Source organism: Monopterus albus, unplaced genomic scaffold, assembly GCF_001952655.1.
Source record: "Monopterus albus unplaced genomic scaffold, M_albus_1.0 scaffold5.1, whole genome shotgun sequence".
NCBI classification, from domain to species: Eukaryota; Metazoa; Chordata; class Actinopteri; order Synbranchiformes; family Synbranchidae; genus Monopterus; species Monopterus albus.
The window spans coordinates 1,363,597-1,384,033 of NW_018127885.1; the positions used below are offsets into that span (position 1 = coordinate 1,363,597).

At 38.2% G+C, this 20,437-nt stretch overlaps 1 long non-coding RNA gene across 2 annotated transcripts; it reads left to right on the forward strand.

Annotated features, from left to right (window-relative positions):
* Window positions 1-1,288: 1,288 nt before the first annotated feature.
* Window positions 1,289-16,514, forward strand: LOC109966398 (uncharacterized). Of its 2 annotated transcripts, XR_002275752.1 has the most exons (4): window positions 1,293-1,321; window positions 2,801-2,837; window positions 4,530-4,635; window positions 13,644-16,514. It is a non-coding gene; the product is annotated as an uncharacterized LOC109966398 (long non-coding RNA). The 2 variants fall into 2 exon arrangements; XR_002275751.1 differs by lacking the exon at window positions 2,801-2,837 and having other exon boundaries at window positions 1,289-1,321.
* The last annotated feature ends 3,923 nt before the right edge of the window (window positions 16,515-20,437 follow it).

The window sequence follows — 20,437 nt, forward strand, 5'->3', positions numbered from 1 at the left end:
CCGGGAGCAATTCGGGGGTCAGTGGCTTGCTCAGGGGCACTTAAGCATGTGGGGTGCTCAGGGACACTTAGGCATGCGGGGAGACCGGGACCACCAACTTGCTGGTCAGAAGACGACTTGCCCTACCTCGTGAGCCACAGCCCCCTCTGCTCAAGCTGAACCAGATAAACTGTAGCAAAAGTAAGATCAATGGGACTTTTCATGGCAGTTAGTTAAACTCGCAGTGGAAATTCACAATGGAATCAAATAGGCTCAGTCTATATGTTCAGGCTGACTGCTCTGTGCAATACAGCACGAGTTCAAACCTGGTTGGTGAAAGGAAGGCCAAGCTATTTATTTATTTAGAAGTTTTTTTAAAACAACAAAACAGCATTGCAACAAGACAAAATGAACATGGATACAGGACATTTACAGAAGAATATATGGAAATTTTACATGTATGTTCAGCTCTATATGGAGTCTGGTAATAAATAAAAAAGGAAGGAGAGGGAGAAATGTAAAATAAAATAATAGTAAATTAAATATATAAGTAAATGTACAAATAAATAAATACAATTAATAATTAAAAAAGGCCAACAATGACAGAGTTGCCACATAAAGATATTCTGCCACACTATCACAAACACAAGAACACATTCTGTCTTCATCAGACAAAAGTTTATTTTCTTTTCCTCATTGCTTTTGGTGATGTGTTTTTCCTTCACATTCCCTGAATTTCTTATTCAAGTCTAATTGAGAACTAAATTGAAAACCTGATTTACTTTTTTGTGCACACAACAGTCAAACTGGGTAACAAAACTATACATAAACCACAGTTAAAAAAAGATGGGCTTTTTATTAACCCAAAAATAAGGAAAAAACACAAACAACATCAATATCAAATAAACTGGGCCCTAAAAGAGGTCAACAAAAGATAAGGAAACTCAAAATACAGCAAACTGAACTGCACAATACCTTAAACAAAGCAAAAACAGCTTACCTAACAAATGACACACAAAACAGTATACTGGTTGGCCAAACCAGTAACACAAACATGGAATGGACAAAGACACTATCACAATAATTTAACAATAAACACTGAACAAACAGTCTACTGACAACTAAATATTTTTCTTTAAATGTAAAAAAAAAAAACATAACTTGACAAATAAAGTTATGACATAAACTACAAGCAAATAAACAATACATTTCTCCCACACTCCCCCCCTTTCTTGTATTGGGCACTTGGTACAGTCCAGGCCTAGTGGGAGGTATTTAAGCCTGCTGCTGCCTCAGTTCAATCTTGTTGTTGGAACCACCCCCATCCATGGACCAGGAAGCGGTAACTCAAAAAGAATTTTTACACACATTAGCAATATAAAATTAATCAAATGTACATGCTTCAGTTGTGTACGTCCAATGTCAAATCAAATGCTTAACCTCAACCTACAACTTAAATCTACACACATGAACAAAGAAAACAAATCATTACCTAGCTAATTCTACTGCTGCTGGTGGTGGTTTAGGCCCAGGTCTGATTTAGGTTTAGTGATGGCTGATCGAGACTTTGTTGAAGCTTTGACACAGTATTTAAAAAGAAAATACTCGAGGCTTCAATGACTGTGCTTGAGTAGGACACCTTGTGGTCAATAAAATTAAGCACAATCAAGACGTGTCATTTATTGGTTCATGGATTGTTTGGGATTTGATTAGCCATGCATATTCCTGTTCCACTACACTACATGGTTGCATGGTTTCAATAAAATATAAAATAAACATGAACTTGTGTCGAAGACCATGTGTCTTATTTGGCATGTCTGATTGTAGTAGGCTATAGCTATATACTTAGCCTGACATTTTGTGCCATGAATCATATTTTATTCTACAAGTCGAAATGGCCCATAGCTTAAAAGATGTTGAATAGTGGATGTTCAGTAGGCTAGATGGCAAATGAGATCTCATTTCAAATGTTTAATTGATGAGCTAAATAACACTCAGCTCTGTTGGAAATCAAACCCACACTACATTGTTGCAAGACTATGGTTTTCACGATGCACCAAAACTACCAATCACAATACTTCATGGTCGTTTCACCTATTTGAGTAACGTTAATTACTACACTCCATGATCATTTATCAACTCCCAATAATGTGCAAATTCAGACTGATGTGATTTTCACATGGGACTGGTGCAAATACAGATTATATTATGGGCTTTGGCAAAGTATGTTTTGGGGTTCATTGGTAAAGAGGTTCATAGGTATGTGGGTAAAGAGGGTGTGCTTGAAGAACAGGGCAGTGGTGTGCCTGTGTAACTGTTTATGAGTTTTTTTTTAAGAAATGACAAACCTAACCATTGAGGTGATTTGTATGATGTCCGGAGCACTCAGATGTTTCGAACGTCACCCAAGTGCGTCAAACGTTACTAGTCCCGTGACCAAAAACAGGCCCTGGTACAGTGGTTTGATACAATTGCTTCATGAGCTACCGCGCATGGGTCCATGTCAGAGCACCATCACTACTCACATGGTGAAGGCCTGGGTTGAGACCTACACAACAGTACAGCCTTACAGCGCCACTGGCATAGCTCTTAGTTTTGCTTGATGGTGTTTCCAGAAATAAAAGTAATGCCTTATATTTAACAAGAGCTGCTCCTTGGCATTTCTTGGTTCACACTCAATGCTTTGACTTCATGACTTTGTGTTTCCTGCAGCTTTGGGCTGCATCATATGTGATAGTAAAGTGGTAGTGGTGAACACTGAGATGGAACGATTCACCAGCCTATAATCACCCACTATGTATTTTTTTTTCTCTGTCTACAGTCCTGCTATGATGCCCTTGTCCTAGTTCTGTGTAAGAGTACGTCCTAAGTCCATCCCTTTCTAACAGTTAATTGTCTACAAGCACCTTTCTTCTCTCCTCCCTCTCTCTACCCTTTTGTTTACCCATGTGTTCTTCATATATCGACCATTTCTTGTGATCTCTCCTCACCTTGTGTTGAGTGACAACAGAGCACACACATAGTAAAGTGCTGACAGAAGAAAAGAAAGTATATTAGCCCCACCACAAGTCACCAGTGAGTGATGGTCGCCCCCTCAGAACACGGTTCTGAGGTCACCTGCCACTGTACCCTACCTGGTGTCAAAACACTCCCTTTTTGTACTCCATAAGCTGCAAAAATGACCTGTTCCCTGTGTGACAGCCTTGGTGTCACTGGCAGACTTTCCTTCACTCTATTGTTTTTTATCTCAGTCCCATCCTTTAGGTACCACTATATGGGATAGTTGTACCTTATTTTATTTGGTGAAAATGCATAATTTAGCATATTGTGCATGCTAAATTATGTACTGTCATATGTGGTGCTATTGTCAAGTGCTTTATTTGGATGTTTCTATTCTTATTACCTTTTCATTTTGTGCGATGTGCATGGAATAGCTCTTTTTGTGGATCCTATTGTGGTTTTGTAATTGCTGTTACTTCAATCACTTTGCTGCTATATTGTGTTAGCTGTTTTCCCACAATGTCTGGTGTAAAATGTAGTTTAATTAATTTGATTTGAATAGTGCAGCTGAGTATAGTGCTGCTTTCAGGTAATAATTTTACAGTGTTTAACAATCACATACACAGTCCTTTTTTGTGTTTGCTTGTCCTAATTGTGCTGGTGACAAGCATAAAGAGTTTAGTAACATTTCCTAAGAGGGACATCATCCCTTCCTCACTTATTTTGCCAGCTGAGCACTTCTCAAACAGTGGGTGTTACCACTCCAGAAATACAGTGCAGTTATTTACTGTATTGCATTAGTCAGCTCATTGATGTCAACAGAAGAGGTTTAGCACAGTAATACTTTTTAATTAACATTGTACACATTCATCTTGCATCCATCTTACACTGATCTTGCAAATAACACAGTTCCTTGCCAAGAAGTGTGGACAATTCCCTGTCCCCTAAAACTAGAAGCAATGTATTGACCTTCGCATCCCATTATCAGGCCACTTCATGGACACATACTAAACCCTACCCTTCGCTTTACACCCTCCCTACACACACACACCTCCCTTGTGACCCATTTAATCTTTAATTACCATGTCTAATTAGGCCCTGACAGCAGAGGTCAATCAACTAATTACAGAATCAGAGAATGAAAGGAAAACGGAGCAGAAGACCAATCAGTCAGTCATAGATCTCACAGCCATGATTAAAACCTGAACATTGCCATCATTGCTTTCTGCACACATGTACTGCCCACCACTCAACCTACACTTTGAGTGAATTTCACAACACATGTGTAAATGATTACAGTTATGTGCAAACTTCAAGAGCAAAAATATTACCTCACATATACGGTATGGATGTCAGGCTCCCACATACAGTAAGTCCATGGACTGTAAACGTGGTACCAAGGTAGTCAGGTTGTCCACTTTTTTAAACACATGAAAGCATCTGTCATTGGGAATATGTGTGTGCATAGTATATGCTGTAAAGTGTACACAGTTTTGCATGTGTTAGGTTAAGACATGGATCAATATGTTGGCGTTTCTTCTATTTTACAGTTGCATCAATACTAGGATCAGTGTCTTAATCAGCAAGCTGTATCTGACCCGGGAACGGAGTCTCCATGGGAATGCTGTTTGGAACACCATCACAGCTTTGATGCAGGTACACCCCCCACCCCACCCCCCAAAGATGCATCTTTATTCAGACTAAAGATGGTTGATGATTTACTCCTCAGAAATGTTATCTACAAAATATAACTTCACAGATCTTGGATATACATATTTGTAAGTAATTAATAATTTCATCTTCAGTGCAGCGCTTTGCTCTTACAGGCTTGTTGGCAGGCTTTTCAGTTAGTTAGCTCCTCCGAGTTTCATGACACATTGAAGATCCAAGACCAGAAACTGGTGAAAAGGGAGCAAAATGGAGGCTGTGATCTTCTACAGCCATAGTAGAATAATTTATTGGATAGACCTGGAGACTGGAGAATTTTCATATCAGCTAATAAAAGTATAGGCCAGGCAATATTGCAGGGCTGACCTGTTCAGAGCAGGTTGGGTTCACAGAATCTGAGCAAAACCTGTCATCAGCTCACCACTGACCAATCAGATCACTGGGAAAACTGAGGGATCATTCCTACAGGATCATGACAGGGACAAAAGAGTTCATATTAATGTGATGAATAATAAAAAGGAATAGATATTTTTATGGACCAGTCAAATTACTTTGCTGTTTCAGGCTTTCCATGGGTCATTGTGGTTTAAAGCTGAGTTTTTGTCAAACTGAGGGAGTCTATATCCTACATGATGATCAACACTGTATTTTAACAAATATTTGATTCCTGACCAAATTTCTGACTTGGTTGATGTTTTTAGAGGCTTCTATCACTGCAGTTCAGAGTAACACGAGGAGACTCTGTGATGATAATTGGTCTTTTAACTGAAAAATCATTCATACCCTGTTAAATATTTCCCAAGATTATAAATGAACATACCAGTGTAGGTGTAACTCCTCTCCACTGTCTATATTTAATTGTTTTTCCGAGACCAAACCGATCGATGCTAATTAATATTTTCAAAGTCTGCTTTGCTAATTTGTAAAGTTAATTGATACCTTGTCTTATTGTTATTTATTTTAAAGGAGTCATTTTTATTTTAAAGGCATGTTTGAGTGTTTGAATTTTTTAGTAATTTTTAAGTATCTGGGAAAATCTTATTTGTGAATTCAAACCAAACAGTATATAAACTATTATTATTGTTATTAATTGTTATCTGGGGTCAGTGTATTTACAGTAAGATATAATTATAAGTATTAAAGTAGTTATTAGTGATTATATTTATTAGAAGGTTCTAATAAGGCAAACATTAATGGTAGCTGCATAATGAACCCAAAAGCCCCTATCATTTAATCTAAACTCAGTCCAAGGCATTTGTTATTTACAGGCATGTTTACACGCTGTTCAATGTCCTGCATCTGAGCAGTGTATTGGCATCGGCCAATGCTGAAAACACTTTAAAATGTCTTAAATTAGATTTTTTTTTAGACTTTTAAGCCCAAATGAAGTCTTAAAAAGGCTTTATTTTTATCTTGAAAGAGCCTTAAATTTTGCTATGATGCAACCTGATGGGAAATCACATCAACCACTAGATTTAATGTTGTCATAAAATACAAAACCTGCCATTCTTCAGTCATTTGAGTCTTTTCTCAAAATCTTTATCTCAGTTTTACAGTTGCCCTTATGGTTGAGGAAGTAAACAAATCATTTACTAATGATGCTAACTACAACCTCAGGTCTTTAGGGAACAAAACAGTCAGAACATAAATGAGATAAGGAGAACTTGTATTCACAGAGGGAGACAACGTCACAGACACAAAACTAACTAGTGTGATTGTCCTCTGTCACAGTGATGAGCTTTAAATTTTGTCATGGTGCTCCCTTATTTTCTGGCCTTGTAACGTAGATATGTTGGCAGTTTGAAGTCTGTAAATGTTCTCTGACTGTGTGAGATGCAATCCAGTTGTTTGAATGTAATTATTTGTGCAATCTGAGGCTGAACTGCTCTTAGCCTTATTCTTTATAAAGTCTCTGCTTTAGGTTAGTAAAGATGATAAATGATTCAGCAGAAGTAGTGGCGTGGCTACAGGAAACACTCCAGTAATGTACATAAGTATTTTAGCGATTTATGCTGGTGCTTATGTTTAGGAAGGCTTACATAAAGTACAACCAATTAGGTGAAATAAGCCATTTACTTGTTGTAACTTTCAGGAATGTAGTTAGTTTGAATCCAGCATGATCATGATCAAAAGACCCATATGATTTCCTTGTCCTCAATATTTAGAGCCAATGTATGGTTTGTATACATTTTCAAGGTCATATCACATTTAAATTATGGAATAAGATTATAAAATACTTTGTGTTGGTTTGTTTGTTGTATGACATCTGTTGTGGTTTTAAATATAATTTCAGATTGTATGTAGTTACACTGAATTCAGTCTCTAGCATGCAGTCTGATGTCAGCACTGTACTTTTTGCTGCAGTGATTAAACCCCATGTTTTCACACTCTTGCTCGGGGTAATTCTCACATTTCAGCATCTCTAGTTATTAACTGACGTAAGAGGAAAGAAATTAGAGCAGTAATCTACAAAAATTTACCTTAATGAATCTGCAAAGACATTTCCAAACATTGTTGTTAAAGCCATGGTCTCATTTAAACTCAATATATTTTAAGTCATTTCTAGACAGGAGGTGCAGTGTGAGTAGAACATTAGCAAAGCAGAGGCAGCAGAGGATGCTAACAGGCATAGCACGGAGTGTAGGTCACCTGCATTTTGGCAGTGCTCAGAGCCTAATACACAGTCACTGTTGGTACAGTATATGAAAACAGACTTGAAGCATAAGAAACATGCTTTGTATTGTGTTCTTGTGCAAGCAAACTGAGCTGTTCTGTATCTTGGTTTGACAGCTGTATTGATCAGAATAGAAGTGAATTTGTGTATGAGGCTGATAAGTGAAAAAGGTGGGTGTTAATTGGTTCTCTGTAGACATGCTATAATAAAATTATTTGGTAACTCAAAGACTATGATGTTAAAATCCTTACTGCATAATTAGTGTCAGAGGATGAACATGTACTGACCAATCTGACTTGATGTTCTCCTCTTCAGCCATCTTTTTCCACTTCTCTCTGCTTCTCCCTTCCTGCAATGGAGAGGTGCATTAGAGGAGATTAATACAAGTTAGTCATGTTGCAAATCATCTGTGGTGCATTTCCCTATTCATCCTCTACCCTTCACTTACTCCTCACCTCCTTCATCTCTGCCTCACTTCTCTCATAAACAGCAGAGTGGTCAGACTGCGGGCCAAACTAGACGGGCAGACCATTTATATACCTCTAAATACTGGAAACCTGCCACAGGTGCAGTGGAGCAGAATAAGTCTTTCTCTTTTAGATACACACACACACACTTGTTCACTTGATGCTGTCCATAGCGGGTGTGTGGGTGTATGTGTGTCTGAGCCTGTGCTATCATTTGGATGCAAGTGGGAGAAATGCAGGGCAACCTTTAAAAAACCTGGCTCTGTTGACAGTCCTGATGCCAGTGCTGGGGAAGCTACTTTGAAAACGCTTAGTTTTGCAAGCTACCAAATGCTTCACACCAAAAGAAGTTGAACTACAGCAAAAGTTATTTTAGGGAGAAATCTAGTTTGGTTACTAGAAAAAGCAGTTCATATTACTTTGTAAAAAAAATGACCCAATTAACAGTATTCATGTGATACTAACAAAAAAGCCACTCAAGTTATTTTATTTAAAACAGCCTTTCACAAAAAAAATGGTCAAGTAATTTAACTACTTGAATCATTACACAAATTGAATGTAGTTTTTCAGCAAGCTACTGTCAAATTGTAGTTAACCTAACAGTTTAATTACATACAGTTTATGACAGTGCCTAATGCAACATGCCCCTTTAGTCCCAGCCAAACTGCTCCAGGCCCCTCTCTTACACACTCCCACTCTCGCTCTCTGTATTTCATGATCATTTCCTCTGTCCTTCTTGTTTTGTTTTTAAACTCCTCTTCCCACTCTCCTATCCCTGTCCTTTCTTCATATCCATCTTCACCTTCTGTCTTTGCTTTGCTGTGCCAGCGTGCTGCTCATATTTTTTGTTTTTGCAGCCATTCTCAGCGGGTGGTTGTGTTGTGCTGTAATAAGTTATATCTGCTCTGTTCCACCTGTGCGTCTGCCTCACATTAGTTATTAATGCATTTATTGTACATGTCAGTGGTCTGCTGGGAGGCAAGTTGGTGTTTGCTCTGATGTGCCTGTTTATGAGTGTGTGTTGTGTATCTTTATCTACAGTGTGTTTTTATTGTTATATTCATGACTGAGTGAGTCTCCATGAATTTCAATGCTAGGTTATGTGTAGCAGCTGGTGATGGCTCTTGATATGACTTCGGTGCACCCTGACCTCCAGATGAGCAATAGTTTACATATCTACCTGTTCATCCAGCTCGCTTGATTAACCCTGGGCACAGACACACATCTTGACAATTTAAGGCCTTATTTACAGATGTGTGTGTGTATGTGTGTGTGTGTGTGTGTGTGTGTGCATGAAAAGTAAAAATAGCTCTTTTTAGCTGCATTAATGTTCTATTTGTAATTCACAGGTGACCTCAGTGATTGTTCCAGTGTAGTAGTAGTAGTATTCACCTTTGAAGATAATGTTAAAGGTTATTTTCCAGTACTTCAGATACTTGATTAGTTTCCATTTAACCACAAAACAAATTTCCTCACGTGGTCCCCGGTTTTGATCCATTTGTGTTCAGCACGTGACCTTCTGTGTAACTGGTTTCTGGAGTGACTTCTGAGCAGCAGCATACCTGAAAGGCAGTTTGGCCAATGAAAGAATGTGATGAAATGATGTGATATTTTTTCATTTGATGATCTCACAGCTAAACTGTGTCGTAGTGCAACCAGTCCGCCCCTCACTGACTGGATGATTGACAGCTAGGCCATGCAGTCTCTTATCAATAGCACACACTGACAGAGGGACCAAGAGGCCATTTCACTAGGGATGTCTGTCAAAGCTTTGTCTGGAAAGTGACATACTGGATGCATTTATCTTTTATTTATTTATTATGAATAAATAAATGTGCATGTTCTTTTTAACTTGAAGAATTGTGTTGGTTGTGTGGAAGAAGTCACTCTATGTAAAAATGTGAATTGTTTGCCATTGCAAAGGTGCACTTTAAATATAACTTGTTTCACCTTAAATACATGCATACTGTAAATGAAAGAGTTTCCTTAAAGATTTAAGTTAAGTCTAAAATTGCAATTTATTCTTCTAACCAAACTAACTGCTGGTGATCAGCACAAATGCTGATTTTTATTTTTTTTTTTGGTTGACTATTCTTCAATATTTAAACCAACCTGTTTGCACTTCCTCTTGACATTCCCAGCAAGTGCACTGTGCAGTCTGATGAAACCCAGTATCTACATTTTCCATACATCTGCCTTTATGGTTTGAATGTAGTTGAAAAATGAAGAGACACACCTAAACAAGACTTAAAAAAAAGAAGTGTGAGAGACATTTCCATTCAGAGGAGCCAAACTGTTGCCACAGACAAGCTTTACTGTATATTTGTATGAATACTACATTATCCAATAAACCAAAACAGAGCAGTGGCAGCAGGTTTGTTGTGAATTCAGCTACAGTGACATTTAAAATGTAATTGTGGGATTGTCTAGCAGGGATTGCTGGTAATGACTAAATGATCTATGAAAACAGACAATTACCCTGCTCTCTTGTGTAAACCCTTGTCTCAATTTGGTTATTATAGAGTTTCTAATGTAGTACAGAAGTGACCAAGTAGTCGTTTGAACATATAAATCAATGTCATTTTGATTACAGCGGTCTGCTGTGTAAACCTCATTTTTGATTTAAATTTGTTCATTTATTGAACTCCCTTGGTTGCTTGTGTTTAACAGGTGTTTGATAAATTGCTTGTATTGTCTCCATTAGTGGCAGATTATTTGCACTTGTAGTTAATGAACATCGTGGTGGACTCAAGTAAAATATAAAATCCTCTCTGCTGCCCTCCACTGTGTGTGTGTGTGTGTGTCTGTCTGTGAGTAGCTCATTCCTCCCTTCCCTGTTGGGAGGGCACCTCTAGAGGAGAAGACAGAGAGAAAGAAGTAAAGACCACCACGTTGACGACTGCTGCAGTAGAGTAAGGGTGTACTCACACTACGAGCAAAAGTTAGAGATCAGTCATCAAAAACAGATCAGCTGTTCATTTTCATAAAACTACTACAGGGTTATAAAAAAAATCCTGTGCAAGGCTTGTATTTGCGACGATGTTTGCTGAAGTTTATAAGGACTGCAACCACCATCCATCTGACAAAGCCAGTTACCATAAGGGAAAACTAACCTGTGACATAATTTGCATAGCAAAAAAATATAATGCAACCTATTAAACACATTTGACCACATACTGTATTCTTGTTTACATTCATGCTTGATTTACAAGTATATTTGACTTATAACCTTTCAAAAGGTTAATGGGACAAATTTGCTGCAGTACTTTTCTACAATACATAGACGTACAGAGAAGGCCAGAAAAGAAAAAAGGGATGAGAATGACATTCACAGAAAAGGTTTCTGACAGGGATGATACAGTTTATTGTGAGTACCACAACTCCTAGGCCACAAGAGAATCCCAGAAAAAGTAACATTTGTTATGCTGCTTTTCAGAAGTCCATTCTTTTATTATTTTATCAAACAGCACTCATCAGATCCTGATAGCTGTTCCCTCAGTGCTAGACTTGTCTGCAACAGATGCTATAGTGCTATAAATGCTCAGCTATCATGTCAAAATCATGTATATTTTGGTTATAAATCTGTTAACCAAGCAGGTGTGCTGACTGTTGTGCTACTAACAACCAGTTAATCAATAAATAGCAGCATATTAGATCTGTATAATTCATGATTTACATTACTGATTATTTTGGGTTTTCAAATTATCTCATTTAATAATAGATTTTGATGTTGCACATCTACATATCTTACCACCACAGAGCTTCAAGGGCTCTAAACCTGTCAGTATAGAGGCGCATGGTTTACAGTTTGTACCTGTATCAGTGCTGCACTAATAGTTTCTTACACTAACAGAGCAGCAGGAGCTAAAGTGGCTCTGCTTTGTGCCAACAAGAGACTACACAATTAGGTAACTGCTGCCAACAAGTTCAATGGAGTGATGCTTATGTTAACTGTACTGTGTAATGTATGGGTCAACATGCAAGACTGTCAGGATGCAGGCATGTGGAGAGAAGCAGAGTGGGGTGGACAGAGCTGTAACTGACAGGGATTTCCCTGTAGTGGCTGCGGATGCATACAGAGATTAATTTTGTTTTGCTATTAATTATAAACAGGCCCAGTATTATGCAAAAACATGATTATATAATTGACACACATAACTGTGGGTCACGTCTGAGCTGGGGCTGTGGCACAGACAGCACAGTGTATGTGTTCATGGGGCATGTGTGATGTAATTATATGCTCAGTTAGGCTTGGGTATTGAAACCCAGCATTAATTGAGCCCCGGGGCAAAATTATTAATGGCTGTAATATTGATAAGCTCTGATATTATCGGTGCTACTCTTGATACTCAAGAAATTAAGAAAATATCATGCACATTTCATCTCACCAACTGATTAAGACATACTGCAGCACAATACATATATACACATAGACACTGCTCTTAGTGACAATAGCACTTACTGGCTAGTTTACTGAGGTTTTTTTTTTCCAAAGGTTTAAGGAGTAGGACACATCTGAAGTAATTCCCCTTCTTCTCCCATATTACATATTTAAACCACCAAAGAGAACTGACTTCCATTTTTCTTTTTTTCATAAGCAGAATGTTGTTGATGTTGTTGATGTACTCCATGGATTGTTTGTGGAAAGTGGCTTTTATATACTGTATAGGATACAGTATATAGTTCCAACTTTGGTATTCATTACACTGGAGTTGAAGGGTGACGTAGTAGCTTTGCTCACATCTCTGTAAGTTGTGCTTTGTGAAGACAAGTAGTCTTGGGACATTGGGGAGACACAACATCCTTGCTGTACCGAACAGATGCTCAGATAACACAGATTTTTCATCCACTACCAAGCAAACAATGTGTTGGCTATCAGCAGAGCAGGAGATCCTTTGGGACAAGCAAAAGCAAAATAATTGGCTTCACTAATGATAAATGAGTAATGAAAATGATTAGAGAGTAATTCTTTCATTGTTTCTATATTTAAACTCTATATATTTATTGTTGATTACAGACATAGCATGAACAGTTATCTCGCCCACCTTCAGAGAGGTCACAGTGCAGGTTCAACTAATGGACAGCACTCATGGAGCTGGTAGGCCATATGTGCAGTTTGTGAGGCACAGCCTTCACAATCAGCTTGTTTCCTACAGGCATCAAACATTCTGCTTATGCATGTCTGCCAATGTTAGTCACACTACATGACAGGAGGGAAAAACACTCAAACTCTATGTAAGCAAAGTTACTTACTCCAATATTCAGTCTGGGTCTGCAGTTGAAAGGACAGCAGAAAGCAAACACTGTCACTGCCATGGCCGCTGCGAGCGCTGAGGTGTTATTTAGATTGAGGTTTTCATCTGTTGTATGCTGTGTACTTTGGATGTTGGAAAAGTTGAATTTTTAGCAGCTCTGCTATTCTCCCATTACTGCAGTGTGTCTGTGTGCTGTGGTGTGTTTGTGCAGAACAGTTCTGAGTGAATACTGTGTAGAGCAGCAGTACAGGTTCTCTTACCACAGTGAATTAAGCCAGAGCACCAGGCATACAGGGAATTCATCAGAGGACCAAAGAGAAGATAAAATAGTTCTATACCTGAGTCACTATCTGGTCACAGAGTTTAACAGAAAAGTCAGTGTGTCACATAAAATGCATCTAATTACAGCATGATACACAGACGGAGGCAGGAAACAAACAAACAAAACAGTGAGCTAGCTTTAGAACAAAATGTATAAAACATGGAAAAGACTTCAGGACATTCAGTTGTGTCAGTACAGACACATGCACATATATGACACACATACAGTTGGATGCACTTGTCACATCATATCTGCTGTTTTGTCTCTTGCTCTCCCAGACACTCATGCACACAAGCTACAAAACACCACAAGAACCACATGCTGTGATTACTGCATGCAGCCACAAGGTCAAGCTGGTGAATCTTAACAGCCATCCCAGTAGACACCAGTCCCCTAGGGGACATGAAAGGCCTGCACAAACAGCATGCTCCTACAATCCCACAACCGGCACCTCTGCTAGGAGTCACGGCAGAAGACATTCCCCTTGGGCCGAAGACATACACTCAGCAGCAGCAGAGGATCAAAGCCTGGTGGAGAAAATAGATCAGATTAATGAAGCCAAGCTGTTTTCTGCAGCTCAGAGACATGGAGGGTGACCAGCATGGCTGTATTTGTTTCTCTACAGATTGGCATAATCTTACACAGTGCTTCTTTGGTATGATTTAAACAAAAGGTTTCATGGATTAACCTCAAATGCTCTTTGAAATGTGTTATGGAACAACACTTAGAGTTCTTTTTTCCACATTTAACTCCCATTCACTTTTGGCCATGAAACTCAACAAAATATTTGATGAGATCTGGGAACATTGATGTTGTGGTAGAAGCTTGTGAATAGACTAAATACTGGACATGGTATAAAAAAAACTGTTCAGCCATATTCAGTCTTAGAGATAAAATCAAAAGTGAGTGCACAAATAGAGTTACATATGCTTTCCTCTATCAGTAATGCTTTATTTTACAGGTCTGCTATTTCCAAATAATTTCTTGAAAGTTTCTTGCAAAGAACCATGTAGCTTGGTAATAATTACAGGAAAAAAGAAACAAAGTTTTACAAGTGATTTTTTTTCTTTCTTCCAGATGAATTTCCATAAGAGAACCTGCTCAATGTAAACCCCAGTTAATATTTACTTTTTATATATTAATTATTTGAGATGGTATTCTTGGGGTGGCACAGCGGTGATGTTAGCACTGTCACCTCACTTGCTTTGTATCTTTTCTTTGTGTCTTAGTCCCAAGCTTTTAAGATTAAAGGAACAAATGTGAAGAGATAAAAACTTAGGGAACATGGTTTTAGAGACCTGAGATGAACTTTCTTCCAGTTCATCTGAAATGTCCAATCACCTACTGATTTCTGATAAAGGGTCGTGTCGGTTCAGCTAAGGATGGTCTCTGGTGTCCTCCAGGAGGCCTCCTTGATTTTTGCTCCTCATAGCAAGAATAGGAGCTTTTTGTTGGCGTTTAAGATGGCAGATGACTTCCAAATCAAGCAAAAATTGAGGAGTGAGGAACAATCTGCATACAGAATTACAGGCAGAGGAAATGAAGCAGATCCATGGATCAGAGTGCAGAGGAGGCCCTCTGAAGGACGGATTTGTCACGCATCCCTCGACCCACATGCAGATGGATAGGAGGCAGTCTCATTAAAAATAATTGTCCTTGAAATGTATGGCCATCCAGACCCTGAGGAATACCTTTGGCTCTCAGGGAAGCTGACCACAATAAATCAGCCCCAGTGGCTGTTGTGCTGACAACCTGGGAGAAGATTAAGCTGGAATTTCAGCACCAGGAGAAACCTGGATTTACTGCACAAAATTACCGTCTCAGATCACATAATTCAAGCTAAATGGATGAGTGTGTGTGTGTTTTATGAGAAATGGTGCATAGATCAGTATGATTACACATTGGGATAGAAACAACATTAACATTTTCTATGAAGGTCAAATATTGTCACAAAGTTAATTTATTTATTATATCTCAAACTACAAAAATAGCTTGACTTTGTTTTTGTATGTATGTATCAAAGTAGCTCCCTCTTTTTGCTAAGACTGGATTACAATTAAAACTTTCACTGTCCTCTTTATGGCCTGTCAGAAGTCAGCATGAAAAACACGTTAACATTTCTGGGCGAGAACAGCACACTAACGTCTTACTGTGCCCCATGAAGGGTTGAGAGATGATAGTTTGACTCTAACTTTTATCTCGTTCCAGACACTGATTACCCTCCATGCAGTTAACATAGAGCTGCAGCTAATTAGCATCAATGGTAATTAGCAGAGTCGTTAAGAACCTTATAATCAACTTTGCTCCTTCACTCATTTGACTCCCTGGGGCTGTCAGGTCTGTCTGTGCCGATTCCTTTTCCTCAGCAGGCAACATACATTATACATGCTGTGTTACAGAGCTTATTTTTGTGAAATGGGTTTGAAATTAACTCAACAGCAGCTCCCATCCCTCTGCAGTCATGTACATTGCTTAGCACAGAGGATTGCTGTCCATGGTGCTGAACAGCCAGCGCCACTGAGGCACAGCACATGTGACACTTCAGAGACTGACTGTAAAAGGCTTGTGACGTTACTTCAAGTGCAGGATTATGTATTTGACCACCATAACTGTAAAAATATTATTATTTTTTTGTCTTGTAATTCTCAGTTCAGAGATGTTTCACATATTTTTGGTTTTCGCTGAGGGAGAAAACATAAAAAAGAAAAAACAAGATCTATAAAGAATAGTCCAATTGAGCCAACAGTCAAACATACAAATTTGTTTTTACCAAATGCCCAAGTTGGCCAGACATAGTGTTTGGAGGAGAAGAAGAAGGTGAACAGTAAAATTATTATTCAACTCTTTATCCACAACATTTTACTTCTTCAACTCTCTAAGGCAATGTGGTTGCATAGTCATATTAGCAAAATTACTGGTGTGCTTACTTTTTAGTTGTGCCACCAAAATAAATAGCAACCAATCCCTGGAGCAGTTCTATTTATTTATCTGCATCAGTTTCGTGGTGAGTAAGATTTTTACATAACTGAGAGAGCCAATTAGCGAGGCTACTTAATATAAAATTTAATTTGTAACAAATCAAAGTTTCTTGAAATCAATTGTGTATTTAAAAGCCATATAATTTCTGTAAATGACAGACATGGGTTTATTTTTCAAGACCATAAAATATTTTTAAAGAACCATTTTAAACGTTTATTTTTCAATAGTAAATGAGGATTGTTCTGTTGTACTACTAATCTACAGTAAATGACTAGTGGTGCAAAAAAAAAATAAATAAAAAAAATCCTGCCTTTTTTTTTTCTTCACAGCTATAGGCCCCTTTTCGTTCTAATTTTGCACTCAGCTAACAGAATCCATTGTGCAGTTCCAACAATTCATGGAACCACTGCCATAAAAAGTTTATTGGCTGCTAAAGATGATGTTCCTCAGGTGTCATGGACACTGCTCATACTGAATATAAGTACAATGACTGTAAACTAGCCAACCAGTCAGATATGTTAAAAAAAACACACACAAGGTTGTTTATTTTTATTTACACATATTTTCATCAAAGGACTTCACTTCATCTTGTAATAAGAGGCAGTAGATAGATGTTATTCAGGCAGTTACTTTACAGCTGGTGGGTGTAGGTGAGAAGTTGTTAAACCCCTCTTGGGACATTGGCAAAAGTGGATGTGTGTGTTTTGGCTGCATGAGACCTAATGTGTTGGCATGCATTCATCCTCAACTAATCATCCAAACACAAACACCTACTCCCTCTGCATGCTGAGAATCACAGAGTTCATGCAGGCTGTTGTCACACGTGTTGTTCATGGTGAATATGGAACAAATCGTGTCTGAGAAAGTAAGTGTGTGTATGTGTGATTAGTTTTGTGTTTGTGTTTACGTGTGGGTATATGGTATGGAGTTATGTATTCTACTTTGTTACAAAACAAGACATGGATTAACAAGCTATTATCTGGTCTGATGAATTGCAGTGTAACACTAAGAAAAAAAGGCTGACAACACATTACATATGTATGAGTTTGTTGTGTTGTTAAAATAGTTGCATATCAGTGCAATAACAGCATCCAACATTGAGTTTTTATTTGACTTTTCATTAAGTATTTTTAACACTTTGCATAGTTTAAACAATTCTCTGATTTTTTTTGGCTTATGAAACCCTTATAAGTCCTGTCTCATAATGTCAGAATACCTTAAATTTAAAGCAATATTGTCTTTCTGTGGTCTTGAACTGACTTTTACAAATTTTGAGGTGGAATTATAAACCAAAGTCTGCATCAATAAAACACAGTACAAGATCACATCATTTTGTGCCATGAAATGGGATAGAAAAATGTCTTTTATGGCTCATCTGTTTTCCTTCTTGTCTGACCTGAAGTATTACCAAAATGCCAGGGGAAAGGCACTGACTACTCTCTATTCCATATTTATTCCATATCTACTAGAAAGATGGCCTTTGATTTTTGATGTAACATTATTTTAAATAATACAACATATGAAAATAGCTTTGGCAAAAATACTGGGACCTTTAACCTCACATTTTGTAGTGCACCCTTTAGAAGGAGTCACTACAGTCATGCAGTTCTTAAAGAGACTTTTACACTTCTCAACTGGTAGAATTATGTGGTGTTCACTGCTTCTTTATTTTGTTTGATGGCAAACAAAGACTTGGAAGTATGCCTGACAAATGAGTTTTAAATTTAAAGAGGTGGTGTAAGTGGTGGGAAGCTCAAACACAATCCTACCATTCTGAAACATCCAGTTAAAGACTACATTTGAACAGCAGGTTCCTCTCACTCCCATTTAGGATTAGTCTCTGGTTCATAAATCTGCTTATATAGTCTTGCATTTCCAGCTTCAGACATTAAGGTCAACCATAGGAGAACTTGCATTATTCATTAGGTCCTATTCTGATTTGCTGGTGCTGGAGATGTGTCACCACCTCCAGCCAATTAGAATATGTGCTTATGAATAATTTAAGTTTTATGATAATCACTTTCAGTACAGCCGGCTGGAGGACAGCTGGGAATCTGGACTGTTTGTAAAGATGGGTTTAGAGATGTCTAAACATCTTCGGGTGAATAACATATCACAGATGTGTTTAAAATGGTCCAAAAGAGCCATAATGCCACTTCTTTAACACATTTCTTGTTCTTATGAGATATAAGGGCCTAAACATAATTATTTATCAATGTGAAAAGCAGTATTTATTAATTTATTTCATTTGCCCTTATGTTAACATGATTGTTTGTTTTACAAATACAAAATTGTTGCCTAGATACAGGCACAGACTAGCTTATCTAACTGACCTTCAGTATTGCTGGGCCAATGCCACTGTACACAGACAGTTAATACTAAATAAAACACTAACAATACAAAGCAATTAAACAAGCTAATCATCACCACAATGTCTGAGGCCACACTTGGATGATATGTGCTACATTGGGCCATAGATCAAGTGAAATGAAACAGTTTCTCTATGCCCATCACTCCCTGACTTGATGCAGTCAGATGCAGCCGTCACCCTTCACTGAACCTGTCAGCCAAGGCCATTTGTTTGCATAAGGCACCTGCCAGTAAAGCCAGTAAAATGTTAGCGGGGCCATGGAGTTCCTGAAACTTCAATGGAAAAATGCATTTGCTGACACACATACACGTGTACAAAGCGTGACATCAAACCGTGCATGTCGATCGGGTCTAGCCAAGGAACCGCTTTCCCATCAGCCCAGGTCAGGTGATAATGATGATGCTACATCAATGCCAGAGGGCCGGAGCTGAGGCAATATAAAGCATTCATATATTAAGAAACATATACAAGCTTGTACAGCTAGGTGTGTGACAAAACATTAAAGATAAAAAATCTTATCTTATCTTAACTTAATGCATTACCTTACCCCATCATAACTACAGTATGCTTAACCCAATCCTTACCTCAACCTAAACCTCAAAAAATGAGGACAGGTCAAAATGTCCTTGGTTACAGTGTAGGTCATAAACCCCACCCCCCTCCACATTAGCAAATGGAACATCAACTAACAAAACAAATCAATTAAATTTCATACCTAAATATAATTTTAGGTAGATATTATCACATTGATTTGTGTACTATGGTAATTTCCAGATACATTTGTTTTAATAATTTATTTGATCATATATAAAGGGGTGTATTTCAGATGATATAACAGCTTTGATTGGTGGCCAGATATCTTAACTCCACCTTTGGTCACAACTGTGTAGAATCTGGTTGCAAAATGTGTCACAAAAGCAAGATAGTAGCTCCCATATTCACCATACTTTACCTTCATTTTTACACAGTGGCAAGAAGTTGGGACATGTTGCCCATTTTTATATAAAGCCCGTGTCTAAAACACAAGCTTGTCCTCACAATGTACAGCCATACACACACACACACATGCACACACACACATTGACTAACACTCATTTCCTGGAGACTTACCCTAATTTCAAATGTAACCACTGCCTAATCCTAAACCAAAGCCAAAGCATCGCTCTAAAATGTAATAATTTATTTTAATAAATTCAGGGACTTGCTTTTTGTTGGTTGGCAGCGTAAACAGATTTCTGTCCCCACAATACTTTTCAGTGTTTGTTGGGGTGTTTGTTGGGCACAATATGATGCCGACCCACAGCTGTGTGCTTGAATGGCAAGGACAGCAGGAACCAATATATGAGCCTTAACAAAACAGCAATTTGAGGGGTTTCACATAAATGCTTTTTGCTTTTTATGAGCTATTTTGAACAATACAATATATGAGCATGCATATTAATGATAATTATGTTCCCCTAGCCTTTCTACCAGTGTCTTACAGTTGCTTAGTAGTTGACATGGTGCAAATTTAACTGTGACCACTGAAATGTACTGTAATCATAAAAGCAAATGAGGAAACAAACATGAAGAGGACTTGGAAAACCTTGGCGGGGGGTGGGGGGCAAAGATTTGCACGCACTTGCTCATAGTTAGGCTCACAAACACACATATACACACAGTCACCCACAGTCCCTCACATGTCTCGCCCACAGCCCTTCTGGGCTTGTCTCCATGGTAACC